General features: G+C 45.6%; 1 long non-coding RNA gene across 1 annotated transcript; it reads right to left on the reverse strand.

Moving 5' to 3' along the window:
* Nucleotides 1–6510: 6510 nt before the first annotated feature.
* Nucleotides 6511–12161, reverse strand: LOC123359418. Its single transcript, XR_006575858.1, has 2 exons — nucleotides 8020–12161; nucleotides 6511–6614 (listed from the first exon to the last, which is right to left on the reverse strand). It is a non-coding gene; the product is annotated as an uncharacterized LOC123359418 (long non-coding RNA).
* Between the last annotated feature and the right edge of the window lie 3296 nt (nucleotides 12162–15457).

Consider the following 15457-nt stretch of genomic DNA (forward strand, 5'->3'; position numbering starts at 1 on the left):
AACCAGCTACTAGGATCATGAGTGCACAAGAAACACCTTAAATTAGATGGACAAGCATGAATGGATGGCTAGATACGCATGGATGGATATTTGGGAGAGAGTCTTCTGTACCTATCTGTGCCTAAGGTGACCACACATCCCTTTTTGGCCGGGACAGTCCCTTTTTTCAGACCTGTCTTGGCTGTCCCAACTTTTTGTAAAAAACGTGAGGTGTTGAGGAATGTGCAAGGAGGGGGGACAGGCGATGTCAGCCCTGCACGGGGGGAAGGCAGGACTTGTACAGGGGGCAGGCAGGGCTCAGGCCCTCTCCCAAATACAATAGTCTGCTGTCAGTGGGAGTCCTGCTATTGACTTCAAGGGGAGAAGGCTTAATCTTAGTCCCAGACTGCCAAAGGGACTTAGGCACCTAACGCTATTGAAATCAATGGGAATTAGGCACCTAAATGCCTGTGAGAATCAATGCATTTACTGTTGTAACTTTGGAAGCACTAGCTTGTGAGGTGGCAATGAGAAGTTGCACAAATTGGCAGATCTTGGAAGCTTGAAATAATTTGATTCCCCCTCCTCTCGCCCCCTTTCACTTGGCGAATTTTTCACATGGATCCCTTTGATTATTTTTATTGTGGTAGCACCTAAACCCCCCAGTCACAGACCATAGACCCTGTGCTAGGAGCTGTATGAACAAAGAACAAAACCACAGCCCTGGCCCCAAAGAGTTTCCAGTCTAAACATGTTTCAAACCGTGCAGCTTGAACAGAGGATCTAAGTGGGGGCTGAGACTTTGATGCTTGGAAAGCTCAGTCCGTAGCTAACCAAGAGGCAGCTCCCCCACCTCATGACCACATAAGTCCTGAGGAGCAGGTTGATACCAGCCCGGCTGGATACGTTACAGAATTCTGTCTAAGCAGCTGCCCGGTTCGCACAAAGCACTAGGTGGCAGCGAGTATGACATCATGATGGCGCTTGACCATGGGTTCCCATATCCAGTAGCTGTTTTAAGCTAAGACGAATCCCTCATACTGGAGTCAAATTGAATTCTTGTGGATGAAACCCCTTGAGAAGCAGGTAACAGCTTTTTGAGGAGACCAATTATGTAACAAGCACGGCCAGGAGTCCAGCAGAACCTCTGTTGGCCTTAGGCCCATGCTCTGCAGCATGCCCTGCCGAGGCTACGGTTCCTGAATCAGGCCATTGTGGAGCCTTGCCCTTGGCCTGCTTCTTGTGGGCAACTGGTGAGTGGGAGCGGTGCAGAGTGGAACACTTCTGGGCCCTGGGAGACCGCCGACCCCTGGGAGTGCTGCTGGCGGCACCGCTGGAGGGGTACTCCACAACGAAGCACTCCGGGCCGGGTCCTGCTGCAGACAGAGGGCTGACTCCATGAGGAGTTGTTTTAAATGAGTGTTCCTCTCCTTTCTAGTGTGAGGTTTGAAGGCCTTGCAGATCTTGCACTTATCTGCCTGATGGGCTTCTCCCAGACACCAGAGACAGGAGTCATGGGGGTTGCCCGTAAGCATAGGCTTGGCAGGAGCTATAGGGTTTGAAGCCCTGGGACTGCATGCCCTGGAGCCCCAAGGGGCACTCATTGAAGGGGAACCCCCCCCCAACCACTAACGACTGCAATTAACAACTAGAAGAGAACAATTAACTAACAATGGGTAACTATATACAAAGATAAGCAGAAGAGCCAGGGATTAGTGGACCACTTGCAAGCAAGAAACCACTGTTCGAACAACCATCACAGGCAGTAAGAGGGAACTGAAGGGAGGTTGGGCCGACAGGATCGTATATAGAGCGCCATACCGGTGCCACTCCAGGGGGCTCCCCAGCTGGTCTGACGGGTAGCTGCTAGGGAAAAGTTTCCAACAGCCGTGCACGCAGCGCATGCGCACACCTAACTGGAATTGATATCAGCAAGCACTCAAAGAAGAACTCATTGATCCCAATGAAGGAAAATCACTATATAAATGGGGTGCCATGAAACTCTGGGTTCGTTCTTCCAAGACTTCCCCGGAGCATCATGTTGCAACCGACAGAACCCGGCTCCTACTTACCTGTGATCAACCTAGCTGGCCACTAGATTGATCCGGAGTCTGGACTGATAACTATAACATTGACTGGTGGGATAGTGTGTGTGTGGTGTGTGACTGAATGCGTATGTTAATTGTTGTATCTTCAATAAACGTGGCGTACTGCCTTTTCCCCTGAAAAAGATCTCATGTGCTTCTTATAAGCATAACACCACCACGGGGCGTGGTTCATAGAAGATGGAAAGATGGGAAAACCTGGGTATGAACGTAGAAGTGACTCTACGGTGCAGAGATACTCACGTTGACTTGATCCTTGCAGATGTCCTTGGCCTCTTCCAATGCAATCAGCACAAAAGCTGTTAAAGAGACATCAGGCTCAGCACCCTTGTACCCTCCCTAAAGGGGAGCAAAGGACAGATTTGGGATAAGAAAGTCCCCCGAGTACCATGAAAAGGAAGAATTAATCCCAGGACCTCAGCATAGGAAAGTATAGCAGAACACATGCTTCCTAGAAAGCTACCCAAGAATGGACTCTCAGTCATGGCCAGACCTATAGCTGGGCCAGGTTCTGATCTCAGTTACTGTTACTCCTTTATCAGTGTGGAGGAACTCCATCCAAGTCAATAGAGATGCTTTGTATTAAACCAGTGTGAGAGAATTTAGCTCACCAGGCCGGTGCTCAGGTCCTGCCACTAGCTCCCAGGCAGCTTCCCGTGAGTTAATGGATCAAGCCCCAGTGACATCAAAAACCAAACTTTGGCCTGTGAAGCACCAAGACAGCTGCACTCCTCTGGGGCAATGCAAGTCACTAAGCCCAGGACGAAGCTCATGAGAGGTGTGGACAAGGCATTCTCAGTTGAGGGGAGCTGGCTGGGGAACCAATGCCCAGGGGAGATCAGGCCAGAGCCTAAGCATCTTTAGTAAATGCTGCAAAACTATCCCCTTTGGAGATGTCTTTCAACCATGAGAACAACAGTCATGGCACTAACCCCACCCCCTTCTATCTAATAAACCCTGATATAGACACCTCCTAAACCCAGACATGGACACCCCCTTCTGCCCTAAACCCTAACACTGAGATCCCTAACACAGAGACCCCTTAAACCCAGACACTGACATCCCTAAACCCCAGGGGTGCTGGAACAATTTTTATAGTGGGGATGCTGAGAGCCATTGAACCAAACTGTAACCCTGTATATAATGGAAACCACTTCAAGCCAGGGGTTGTTGCAGCACCCCACGCACCCCTAGTTCCAGCACCTCTGCTAAACCCTGACACCCCTTCAATCCCTAAACCCTAACACTGAGATCCCTAAACCCCACCCTGAGACCCCTAAAATCTAACACTGATGCCTCCTAAATCCTGACACCAACACCCCCTTCTACACCTTAAACCCTGACACTGAAACCCCCAAGCCTTGACACTGACAACCCCTTCTACCCTAAACCCTAACACTGAGACCCCTAAATCCTGACACTGACACCCTCTTTTACCTAATAAACCCTAACACTGACATGCTCTAAACCCTGGCACCCCTAATCCCAACCCTGACACCCCTAACTCCAACAATGACCCCCCTTTCAGTCCTAAACCCCGAACAACAACAAAACCAAAAATGATCTACCCCCAGCAGAATGTTTATCCCCAAAAAGGGAGAAGTGCCAAAGACTCCATGAAGTCCACTAAGGACTAAACAGATACATTCTGGTCCATTGGGCCTGAATCTCCATGCACTGCTGCCCATGTAACTGCACCGGGAGAGAAAGAGGAGATCAGTCTGCGTGAGCACAGACTTTGGGATGTAGCCCAGTAAGACGTCCCTTTGAATTATGAACCAACAAGTTGCTGTGATGATTGAAGTGGGTAGTGACTGGTGTGTAAAAGTCAAAGGAAACACGTACAACCATCTCTCCGCGGATTTCGGGGGCATCTTCTTGGAAGACCCCATCCAGTTTCTGCTTTTCCAGGATCAGGATTTTTCCAGGATTCTATCTCCTGACTGATCGTGCTGGGGGCTCTGCCTGTCTCCAGCACTCAGGACCCTGAGCTACCACCATCATCTGGGAACCCCGACCAGTTCAAGCCTCATGGAGTGGGTGAGATCCATCTCTCTCTCTGTTTTCTTTCCTACCTCAGGTATTAACCTTTAAAATGTAACTGTTATGTTTGTTTAGCCCTCCTGGTGTGGTTATCACTATGATTCAATAAATGACTTTTATGGTTCAGCTGGTTGCTTTTCTCTCTCTCTCTGAATTTTACTCTTTTGTGTTTTAGCTTCCCCCATTTACTCTGCAGCGACGCTTCTTGTACCTAAGCTAAAGATCCCTGTAGTGCCCCAAAATATACTGTGGGGTTTGCTCATCAAGTGCGTTACTACCAGTACAATTGTAATGTGAATGTGTGATAGGGATGTGTTAAACTTGGGGAACATGGGTGGGTGGGGGGAGCAGCTGAAAGTGCTGCTCAATCCAGCCTATTGAGACCAGGAGCACATAAGGGTACCAGCTTGAAAGTGCTGCTTAACCCAGCCCATTGAGCACAGGAACACATGAGGGGATCAGCTGGAGAGTGCTGATTGACCCGGTCCTCTCAGACTTGCTCTGCTAGTGTGTGTGTGCGCGCACATGTTCATCTAGTTCTAGGGCTGGAGGAACCCAGCCCTGGGGAACCTAGGTCCTGCAGGAGAGCTCCATTGGGAGGGGACTTGCAGAGGAAGGAGTAGAGCTCCATGTGAACACACAAGTGACTTTCACAGCACGTTAATTGAATTACAGAAGCCCCTCCCCCAGAAGAGTAACCCTGATAAATGAGCCTACCCTCAAAGTAACGGGCACATCTGGGAACAGCCTGCAAAAAGCCCTTTTCTTTCCTCAGGAACGTTGGATCCCAGGCATGTTGGTTAATGCTGCTAGGAGATTGCTTTAGGTGAAAAACTGCCGTAATAATTGATTTTAGACTCTAAGAAGCATGTTATGATTTTCATTTTATATGTAACCAGTTCTGTTTCCATGATCTTGACTCACTACCTCTTAAATCTTAATCTTTGGTAATGAATTTAGGATTATTCCACTATACATATGTCTCAGTGCTGCGAGGTTATAAAGATCTGATCCTGAGCTGTACCAATCAAGCTGTTTAGATTCTGTTCCCTGGTAATTTCTGTGAGTGTCCTGTGACAGTAACCTGATGCTTCTGGGGGACACGTTCAGAGGGACTTCGTGGCCACGGTGCAACTACTGTTACCATGCAAGGCAGAGCAAGGGCTGGCAGAGCCCTATGGAGATTGGTAGGCTGGCTAACAGACCGGTGGTGTTATGCTTGACTAGATATCAGCTCCCTGAGAAAATCTTCCTCTCGCCGGATGAGTAACAAGGTGACTCAGAGCCTGGGCACCCCAAGAAAGCTGCACACATACCCCTGTAACCTGCTTTCCCTCCTCCAGGGGCCTCTTTATCTTAGCCAACCCTCAAATATGTTCAAACCATGTTCAAATATGTTACGGACTGTTATAAAAAGGACCCTGCTCAACTGTTCTCCATGTGCACTGGACATAGGAGAAGTAGGAATCAGCTTAATCTGCAGCAAGGGAGATTTAGGTTAGATATTAGGAAAAACTTTCTCACTATAAAGATAGTTAAGTTCTGGAAGAGGCTTCAAAGGGAAGTTATGGAATCTCATCATTGGAGGTTTTAAAGAACCCATTGGACAACGAGCTGTCAGGGACCGTCTAAGTATAGTGCTGGACGGGGTGATATTTCTAGGACCCTCCCAGCCCTACATTTCTAGGATTCTCTGAACTGTGGAGTTTAACTGGTGAGCCCCTCAGTGAATGCCCCATCAGCCTTCACTCAGCTCTAGTCCAATGTGAATTATTAACAAAATGAGCTGGTCCCCGATATGGAGACATCACAAGACCAGTGAGCGCAGCAGGACATACCCTGTCAGAGATACCCAATGACAGTCGTTCCCTTGTAGTGCAGTGGGGGAAGCTAGGGAATCCAATGGTTCCTCTCGGCTAAAGTCTTGCAGTTCACAAACAGGGACTTGGCTTAGGAAAGCAGAGATGCCTTCCCTCACACACCATTACAGGCACCGAGCCTACGGCTGTAAGTAAACAGACGCAGTTCACAGATAGCCTTCTGACCCACAAATAGGCTAGACAGGAGGGAGGATAACTCGCCAGAACACAGTCCATCCCACTTACAACCAAGAATTCATCAGCAACACTGAATTCCCAGAAAAACAAAGATGAGAATATGATTAAGAACCAGACCCCAGGTCACTAACTACAGGGAGTAGATCTAGCTTTGTGGGGACTGCGGAAGAGTGGTAAGAGACCCTAGAGAGGCGCTGAGCTGAGGTCTTCGTCCAGCTCCATGGAGAAAGGGCAAGGGAGGAAGCCCCCACATCATGGTTACAGAGGACATTGAGGAAGCCCCAATTCTCTGAAAGACAAAATCAGGCCTCTGAGCAATTGAAACAGATACTTCAAAAACAGTTTAATAGGAAATATGTACACAGTATATACAAAATCTGGAGCTGGGTTATTTACATATGATCTTGTTTGTGAGATACATGGCCAGCACCTGAAAAAGAAATGTGAAGAGTCATCAGTATTTGTCCAGTGCCCCTTAATACACATAAACAGAGTGCAGAATACTAGGGAATAACAATAGGAGAACATGGACTGGGAATAAGCTGCTGGATACGGTATAGAAAACAATCACCAAAACAGGAAACACTACAAGATTAGGGGAACCCATATTACTTAATAGAGTCGCTTTTGAATTAGTGGAATGTGTCAATTCAACAGGGCTCTCTATTGATTTCCTTCCAATATTCAACTGTTACAGGAACGTTGTCTCCCCATTGAGAACTATAAGCAATAACATCCCAGACTCCCTCTGCCTTTCGCCCTCCTCTGCTAACTGCTGCCTGGTGAATCCTCACAAGCCCTGCACCCAAGGGGACAGTAAACTGGAGAATGAGGTGGTGATGGACACTAGAAACCTGACCATTCAGTGACCTTTTGATATGAGGTGAAGGATCATAGTAGCTAACTTTGGAGGATGAGTTATATCTGCTGAGCGCCTTCTCTGAAGGGCAGAGCATCCTTATCTCCCAATAACATCAGTGGGAGTTTGAGAACACTCAGCAACTCATAGGCTTGGGCAAGACAAATACAAAGGCCTTGGGTGGCTAAAGTTAAGCACTAAAATCTGCAGGTAGAAGCCTAAATACTCATTATAGCCACCTGCCGAGGTGCTGATTAGGGCACTTAAATCTCTATCAGCTTTGTGGTGTTTCAAATAGATATTTGAAAAACAAGGGGACTGATGTTTAAAGGCATATTTGGCCTTTGGTTGCCATTAGACAACTTTATGCCAGGTGAGTGGGTTTTCCAAACCCGGATACCTGAACTCAGACTCCTAACACCCACGGGTAGGTGCATCAATAGGGGTGGGGTTAGTTGTAAAGTCACCCTTTTGCTGCCCTATGTTGCAGTGGAGCAGGGCAAAGTAGCCATAAAGCTGCCCTAAGCAGCAGCTAGGAATTCCCCAGCATGTGCAAATCCCTAACACCCAGAGAACCAGCATAGAGAGTGTACAGCCAGTGTAGCTGGCTGTATGTCACCAACTCCTACCTTCCTACCCAAGTATATGGGGTGTGAGCTGGGAACAGAAGCTGGCACACACAGTGTGCGTTGTGCTACAGCTATCTCCAGTGCAGCAATGGCTGTTACAAGACAGCGTAATTTAGAACAGCACAGAGTCTAGAGCTCAGCTGTATTTGAGGATCTGGGCCAGTACTTGACTGTTACTATAATAATGACCCCTGAGCAAGCAGTATAATGTACATGCTTATCAATGAGCTTGTCCAGAGGCTGCATGTCCATCAGAATGACTAGATGTCCTGATGTGTAATAAAAACGCTTGAGTAATAAAAATCAACCCAGGCTACTTTACAGGGCCTGATCCTTCTCTCACTTACAGCATCTGAGCAGTAGGACAACGGCGAATACTGCCCAGTATTATAGTTGCCTCTGTCTTCTTCCAATTTTGGGTAGCAGCAGCGAGGAGTATAAGGGCCCTACTGTCAATCAAAACTTAACCCCATCCCTTGACCCAATAAGCCCTGCCCGCTGGTCATCAGAAGCCCCACCCCATGGGGGTATTACTTCTGGGGTCAAGGCAGACACATGACTGGAAGCAAGGTGTGTCATGTGACCCCTCTAAGAACTCCTTCCACTATACCAATCAGGATAGATTTTGCCCCGATAGGAACGCCCCGAGAGAAGATTTAACCAACCAGGGGGAGTTCTGGGGTTTGTGTGACCCCTCTAAGAACTCCTCCCACTGCCCTCTACCAATCAGGAGGGACTTCAGCCACTAGAGAGGACCCTGAGAGGAGATTAAACCAATTGGGGGGAATTCTGGGGCTGGGTGACCATCCAGAAGTGGTTCGTGTGACCCCCTCTAGGAACTCGTCCCACCACCCTCTACCAGTCGCGATGGGTTTCGGCTGCAGAGGACTGCCCCGAAAGGAGATTTGACCAAAACAGGGCAGGTTCTGGGATGGGGTGACCACCCAGAAGAGGGTTGTGTGACCCCTCTAAGAACTCCTTCCAATGCCCTCTGCCAATCAGAGTGCATCACCATCACCCCACAAGTCCCAGAGCTGGACAGAGAAGGCGATCTCTTACCAAGAAGACATGTTTCAGAAATTGTGGAAAGGCTGAGAGGAAACGTGGACTCCTTTACCACCCCCCTGAGAACTTCAGACTTTGTTTTAGCCCCGCGGACCTTTGGACTCGTGTGGAGAAAGTGCTACAGCAGCAACAGTTCCAAAGAAGTTGAGGGAACAGCCGAGGGGATTCCTTTGGCCGAGCCATTGATGGGTACGCCAGAACCTGAACCCAAAGCCCAACCATTCATGAGACACACCAATGAGCATGGTGGCCTCTCGTTGTCCACCACCCTGGAGGAGGAAGGCGATCATTGCTTGGGGGAGTTACCGGCGGACAAGCTGAACGGAAAAGACGTCGCTCAGGTAAATGAATGATTAAGAAGCGACAGTTGATGATGAGATGTAATGAGGTTAGGAACCTGGGGTTGTGTAAATCTAAATAACAAGCAGTGAGAACTTACACTTGTTTCTTGTCTAAGACAGCTCGATGATGCCTTTCTAGAGGACCCGGAGGCCCTGGACAACGTTGCATCAAGCAGCAAAGATGAACCGGGCCCGCCTTGTTTTTGCTGAACGCCGCTAAAAATTGTTGAAGAGGACTTCGAGGATGAAGGTTATAAGGAGTTTAGGAGAAGGTTTGGCATGGAACTCGCTGAGCCAGTGCCACATTGTGAGTGTAAAAATGTATGTGGACAATCGTATGCGTTGCTGTTTATGCTGTTCTTAATAACTGTCTTAGGGAAAAGCTTTTTGAAGATTGTGAGGGCTATGTCATAGATGCCCCAGCCCAATGGCACCATGACTGTGTGATTTGGACTTCAACTTTATATGTAAATTTGTAAATTTAAATATGTAAATTTAAAAAAAAACATCTATTGAAAAGGGCTCTGTGACTATATGCATTTCTGTTAGAAGGTCTCTGGCCCTTAAGTGAGCTAAAAGTTTTAATGGAGCCTCTTGGTTTGTTTTCAAGAAGCTGTATGTCTTTTAAATTAAAAAAAATGGTTTGTGAGAATCTAACTTTTGTGGTTTTGTGTAAAAAAGACCCATTTACAGCAAAAAGCTGAAATGTATGTTGTGGGAGGAGAAAAATCCTAAAAATGTGTTTACAGTGTAACCATTCTGCCCATCAGAGTTGGCAGCAACAAGAGCTGCGTTCAGTTGCTAGGAACTCCATTCCAATAACACAATGCAAAACTGGCTCAAGCCCTCAGCCAGTGGGGCACTGAGGCTCCCCTACTACAAGCTAAAATCACCACTTACTGTGTTAAGTAGTAGGGAGGACTCAGTGCTGGTTCACCATTAGCCCAAAGTGAATTCAGCTCTGCAGTCTGTAATCAGACTCTTCATGGAATCAAAATTAGCACTAACATTTCACAGTGGAGACAGGAAGAAGAGATGGAATTAGTGTCTGGGGCCCACCAGGTACAAATACCTGTCCCCAGCCTCTCTCAATTTGCTGAGTTTTGGAACCCATGTCCCTTGCCTAGCGAGTGCTACTTAGTTGATGGCGAGTCCCTCCGTCATAAAAGGCCAAGTACAGTTCCACTGTCCTTGATTCACATAATCAGGATAACAAGACTTTATTCTTCCTGCCTCAATAACAGAGAAACTGGGGATTCCACAGCAGCCAAAGTGACCATTTGGGCTACTGTGGGCTCATGCTAGGCGGGGTGGGTGTGCCTGTGCAAACGAGATCAACCCCTGACATTCTTTTCCACAACTCACCACCAAATGTCAGGGTAGATCTCACCCTGACTCTGCTTACAACAGTAAAACAAACAGGGATGGTTCAGACATGTGTTTGAGTACAATAGAGTTGACTCATCCTGTTGAACTGAATGGTTTTAACCACACCCCCACTGAATAGTGAAGGTAACTGTGACTACTTATCGTTGTTGCCATAGGGATAAATTTGATTGGTGTGCACCCATAGTAAGGGAGGTGGGTGGGTGAGTTTTGATTAATATGAAATGAAATAAAACCTCAGGAATTTGCAGATGTTATTGGACAGTTTAAATATAACCCCTGGAGTTGACAGAGTGCTATTGGACAGTTTAAATATGACCCAGGAGTTGGTTGGATGCTATGGGTCAATTCAAAGCCATTAAAAGTTTAAATTAATATATTTACAACAAACAAACAAACCCCCCCCAAGGGTCTAAACCAAAACTGAAATGTTTCAAGGGGTCACAAACCTTCACCATGCTTTAGAAGAAGCATTTGCTCTAAAGACAATCAAACATTTAAAAGCTCTAGGGGGCTTATTATGGCTGTGATACAACCATTTTATTTCAACCCCCACCCCAAACTTTATGCATGAAAGAAACGTTTTAAAAAAACAAGCCCCAAAGAGATGTATTGATATCTGCAAAAGGTCCCCACTTGGGACGGGGGGGAAGCAGTTACATTAAGGATTGGGGATTTATGTTTAATACTGTAAGAAGGCCCTACAGAAAAATGTATTTTAACTAAAAGAAAAAATGTAGCCGAAAGCACCTCAGTTGTGCAGACAGCTTAATTCCCACACCCCAGCTCACAAAAGGGAATGTTAGGAAGGGGCCTAAAGTCCTTAAGTCTCTAGTATTTCAGAGCTGTAGCGATCAAATCAACCTGCTAGCTACTATTTTGAAGTCCTTTTGAAACAAAGGGCTTGGATGGTATGAAAACCTCAGGTATTTTGGAGACTGTTTTTTTCCAACAGAAACTCTTGAATGGCTGCTGGGCTGCAAGAGGAGGTATGCTCCCTGTTTTAAACTCTGAAAATATATATTGTATAATATCACTCGTTGGCTGTGCTGTCTTAGTAAATAATGGTGCCTATGTTTATTGCAGTGTGATCTGTTTAGCACAGAACTAGTAACTTTAAATTGCATTTCATCACCAGGCCAAGGTAAAAACCATTTTAACTGTAGTTTTGCTTAATAACTTCAGGTACTACACAGGTTGTATAGGGATTTGGGGCTAATACTAACTAACAGTTTTTGCTTGTTCTTTAATCCAAAGGCCCAAAGACACATTGAGGGGGACAGAACAAGCATGTGCCTGCAACACTTTATCCTGTAGTAGAAGATAACTTTCTGAAATTGGCTTTTAAATGCGTGTGGGTTTTAAACTCTCTCGCTCTCTCTCTGTAAAACATAGGTGGGATTTTTTTTAAGTATATGGCTCCAAAATGATGGTAACGGTGTGTTTCAAACTAAGAGGGTGTTGTTTTTTTAGTGTGCAAAATGTGTTTTAACCTGGATTTTAAAAGTTGATTTTAAAAGCCGTTTGGTTTTTATTTTGCAAAATGAGGTGAATTTAAAAAAAGTTTGTAGGTTTGTTGTTTTAAAATGGTAGAAAAACTCAAAACTCCTGTTTGTTATACAGCCTGAAATGGATTATTTTGTTTTAAAGCTATGACTTTTTAAATAGAAAAATACCCTAATGAATATTTTATTTTTAAGTTTACAAGACAGTTTCATGTGATTAATAATAAATAATAATAATATCATCTGCTCCACAAACCTACCCAATACCAGCAGTGTTGAGAGACCCTGACGAACTCTTTCAGTACCTGTTTTCCCTCAACTATAAGGTTTCATCCTGCAAGTTTATCGACGATGAAACAGCATGAGTGTCTTGAAAGGACCCAAAAGACCGGTACTCTGTCTCTGGAAATACCAATGTTTTCATAGCCTGTTTCACCACTGCTTATGCCTGCATAGAACTATACAACTTGCTAGACAGGTTGCAAAAGCAGTGCCTGTACCATGACACTGACTTGGTGATATTTGTGAAAAGGGAGGGTGACTGGAATCCTCCTCTGCGGAATTATTTAGGCAAGATCCCGCCAGATCAACACATCACCGAGTTTGTGTCGGCAGGACCGAAAACATACGGGTAAAAGCTGCCGGGAAGAAAGACCTGCATGAAAGTCAAAAAGTATTACCCTGAACGTAGCAAATTGTGAAAAGATCAACTTGGACAGTTTGAAAGATCTAGTTCTGGACTATTGCACGGGCCTGTGAGAAAACACCTCCAAAAAGATAGAGGTTCAGCAGCCCTCTATCATAAGGAACAAAAATCACTGGCAAATAAAGACAAAAACCCTTAAGAAAACACAGAAAGTCGTTTCCACCAAGAAGGTCCTAGGAGAAGGGTTTAAAACCCTGCCCTATGGTTTTAAAAATGGATCTGAGGTGGAAACACCCCTTTTCTGCAATTCTTGCGGGGCCTAGCAACTGTGGGAAAATGTGTTGGATAATACCAAACAAACATTGTCTGTTATGCCTGAGAGTATTGGATAACATGGCTATAAAAATCATTGCAAGATACACGTCTGGGCTTGTTGAAACATGTTTTAAGCAAGGCTAGATATGCCCAAGAATTTAAATTTAGTTTTTACAAAATTCATCACCATCCGGTCGTTTTGCACTAAGTCGTTAGAATACAATTTTAAAATCCAGTCAAAAGATAAACCCTTGCTACGATGATGTAAGAAAAACACGCAGTGATCGCTGCAGGCGACAGAGTGGGGGTCTTGTAATTGTCTATTGTGAAACACATTATCTGTGGCATTTTTGTTTAAAAATTTCATAATGCTTTTAGGAAACAACACGCTATTCGGGGGGGTGCCCGTATGAGTCAAAAAACTCTCCACGGTTACACCTCACCAGATACAAGGTGAGCCAACGTTCACCAGGTTGGTTATGTGGATGCGTGTTGACCACCAAACCTAAGGGTCTCTGAGACAGCTTGCTGCCAGGGAGCCAATCATAAGGGAATTCTTTTTTGTGTAAGGGGTCATTGATGAGACACGTGAGAGCTGCACGGTGTCCATGTTCACATATAGTCAAGCAGAACATTTCTCCTCTGATTTATCACTATGATGTTGTCAAAAACCCCATACACGATCATATTGACGGTGACGGTTAAAGCCGTCCCAAAATGTATTTCTGCTCTCAGGTTCCCGGTTTTAAACAGGGAACAGTGATTGGTGCATTCTTGGTTGGGAGACAGGTCAAAGGCAAACAAGGTGTAACCCCGTGCAAATTCCTCACGGTTGATTAACAGAGAACGATCTTTTACATGTTTACCAGCTGTCTGTACCAGATTCATGTATTCTCTCACGCAGTGTTCTGCCTCGAAGTCTGGTTGCAGAGGCTCGGTTACGGAATATTCCACCTATGCCAGCCTCGTACATCCAGGAAGGGCATATCCCACCTGGGCTTTGTAATAGTTCCTGTAGATGGTGGGGTCGCTGTAATTTTTTAGGATCGCCATAATGTTTTGCTTTTTAGAAACCTCGCTCTCTCCGGGGACACAGGTGCCCCTTGATGATCACCTTGCCAAAGCAATACAAGACGTGTCTGTTCTGATCTGTCTATTTCAATGGTAATGGTATCGATGTGGTGTTTTCTGACAGGAACGTAATGAGGTTTATCATAGGGGATGGTGGCAAACTCGTTGTTCCTTCCTCGGACAGGGACACAACGTAACAGGGGAACAGAAAAGTCCCCCACAAACTCGTGTTCTACAATATCTGTGAACAGACGCAAGAAATTAAAAGCCCTGTGATGTCTGCTGAGAAGGGGAATTTTTGGACGCTGTGCTTCGGGCCCAAACCTAGAATGTTAGCTAGCTCCCCGCTGATAGAAAACATACAAGTAAAATCGGCAGATTTAAGACTAACTTTTCCACCCCCAGGGTCGTAGTTCATGACCACCTCAGGCGGTGTGGGATGACGAGCCACAGTACTGTTCATATGATCCAATAATTCAGGTATGGACGAGTAATAACCTCGTTGTAGGATAAACTCCATGCCATACCTGCAAAGGTGATTTCGAAAGGGGTGTCTTCGTTGATAGTGTTCCGGCTGGGCGGGTATTGTATTTCCACTAACCCACCTCCCAGGCTCTCCGGACATCCTAGGGCTTAATTAGCAGTATTGTAAAGCTCAAGCTGGTGTTCTGAGGAAAAACTGCAGAGCTGGCATTGCTGGACAACGTAATGGAGAATCCGCTGTCGCTCATTTTTCTCTCTCTCTGTCTTTGCAGGAGGAATCTTTTTATTTGTTTCTTTTGTTCGTGTCTAAATGTCACAGAGTTGAGAAGCTTCCACCCAGCTGTTAAACTTATTGCCTCCTCAAACCATTTCACCAGTAGCTGCTTTCTTCTCCCTTTTCCTTTATCCGCTAGAACTTTTTCGATCCTGTAAATCCTGTCTCGTTTGGGGTTTACTTTTTGTAATTCTTCAGGGTAAAAAGATCCAGTAACTGTCTCACCCTCGTAATCTTTTAATCAGTATATAGGTCTCTGGCTCCTGGTTAAGGCTTCATCCACTATAAATAGCTCATCAGTAAACGTCTGTTCATAACCTTTTTCAAAGGCTCCTTTGACTTTAGATAGTCTCACGTGGTCGCCTTTTCTAAAAGGGGCAACAACTGGTTTTATTTTAAAACCATCTCTATAAACTGTTTTCCATATCTTCAGAGAATGTGAAGGATTAACATCAGCAGGTCTGGTACGTATAGTTCTGTGAAAGCTCCGGTTGTCACTCTTTATAAAGTCAGATAACACGTCTTAAAGCCTCTGTTGTGTTTGGAGAACCGGTGCACATCTACCAGATCTGCCTGCCATTGCGCGTCCACATCTGAAACAATGGTCTTGTTTCTTTTAAAATGTATTTGAGCCAGTTTGTGTAAAGTGTAAGCATCTGATCTGAAAGCCAAGCTGTTACCTGTCTTCTATTTAAAGTT

The sequence above is a fragment of the Mauremys mutica genome, unplaced genomic scaffold (genome assembly GCF_020497125.1).
Source record: "Mauremys mutica isolate MM-2020 ecotype Southern unplaced genomic scaffold, ASM2049712v1 Super-Scaffold_100120, whole genome shotgun sequence".
NCBI classification, from domain to species: Eukaryota; Metazoa; Chordata; order Testudines; family Geoemydidae; genus Mauremys; species Mauremys mutica.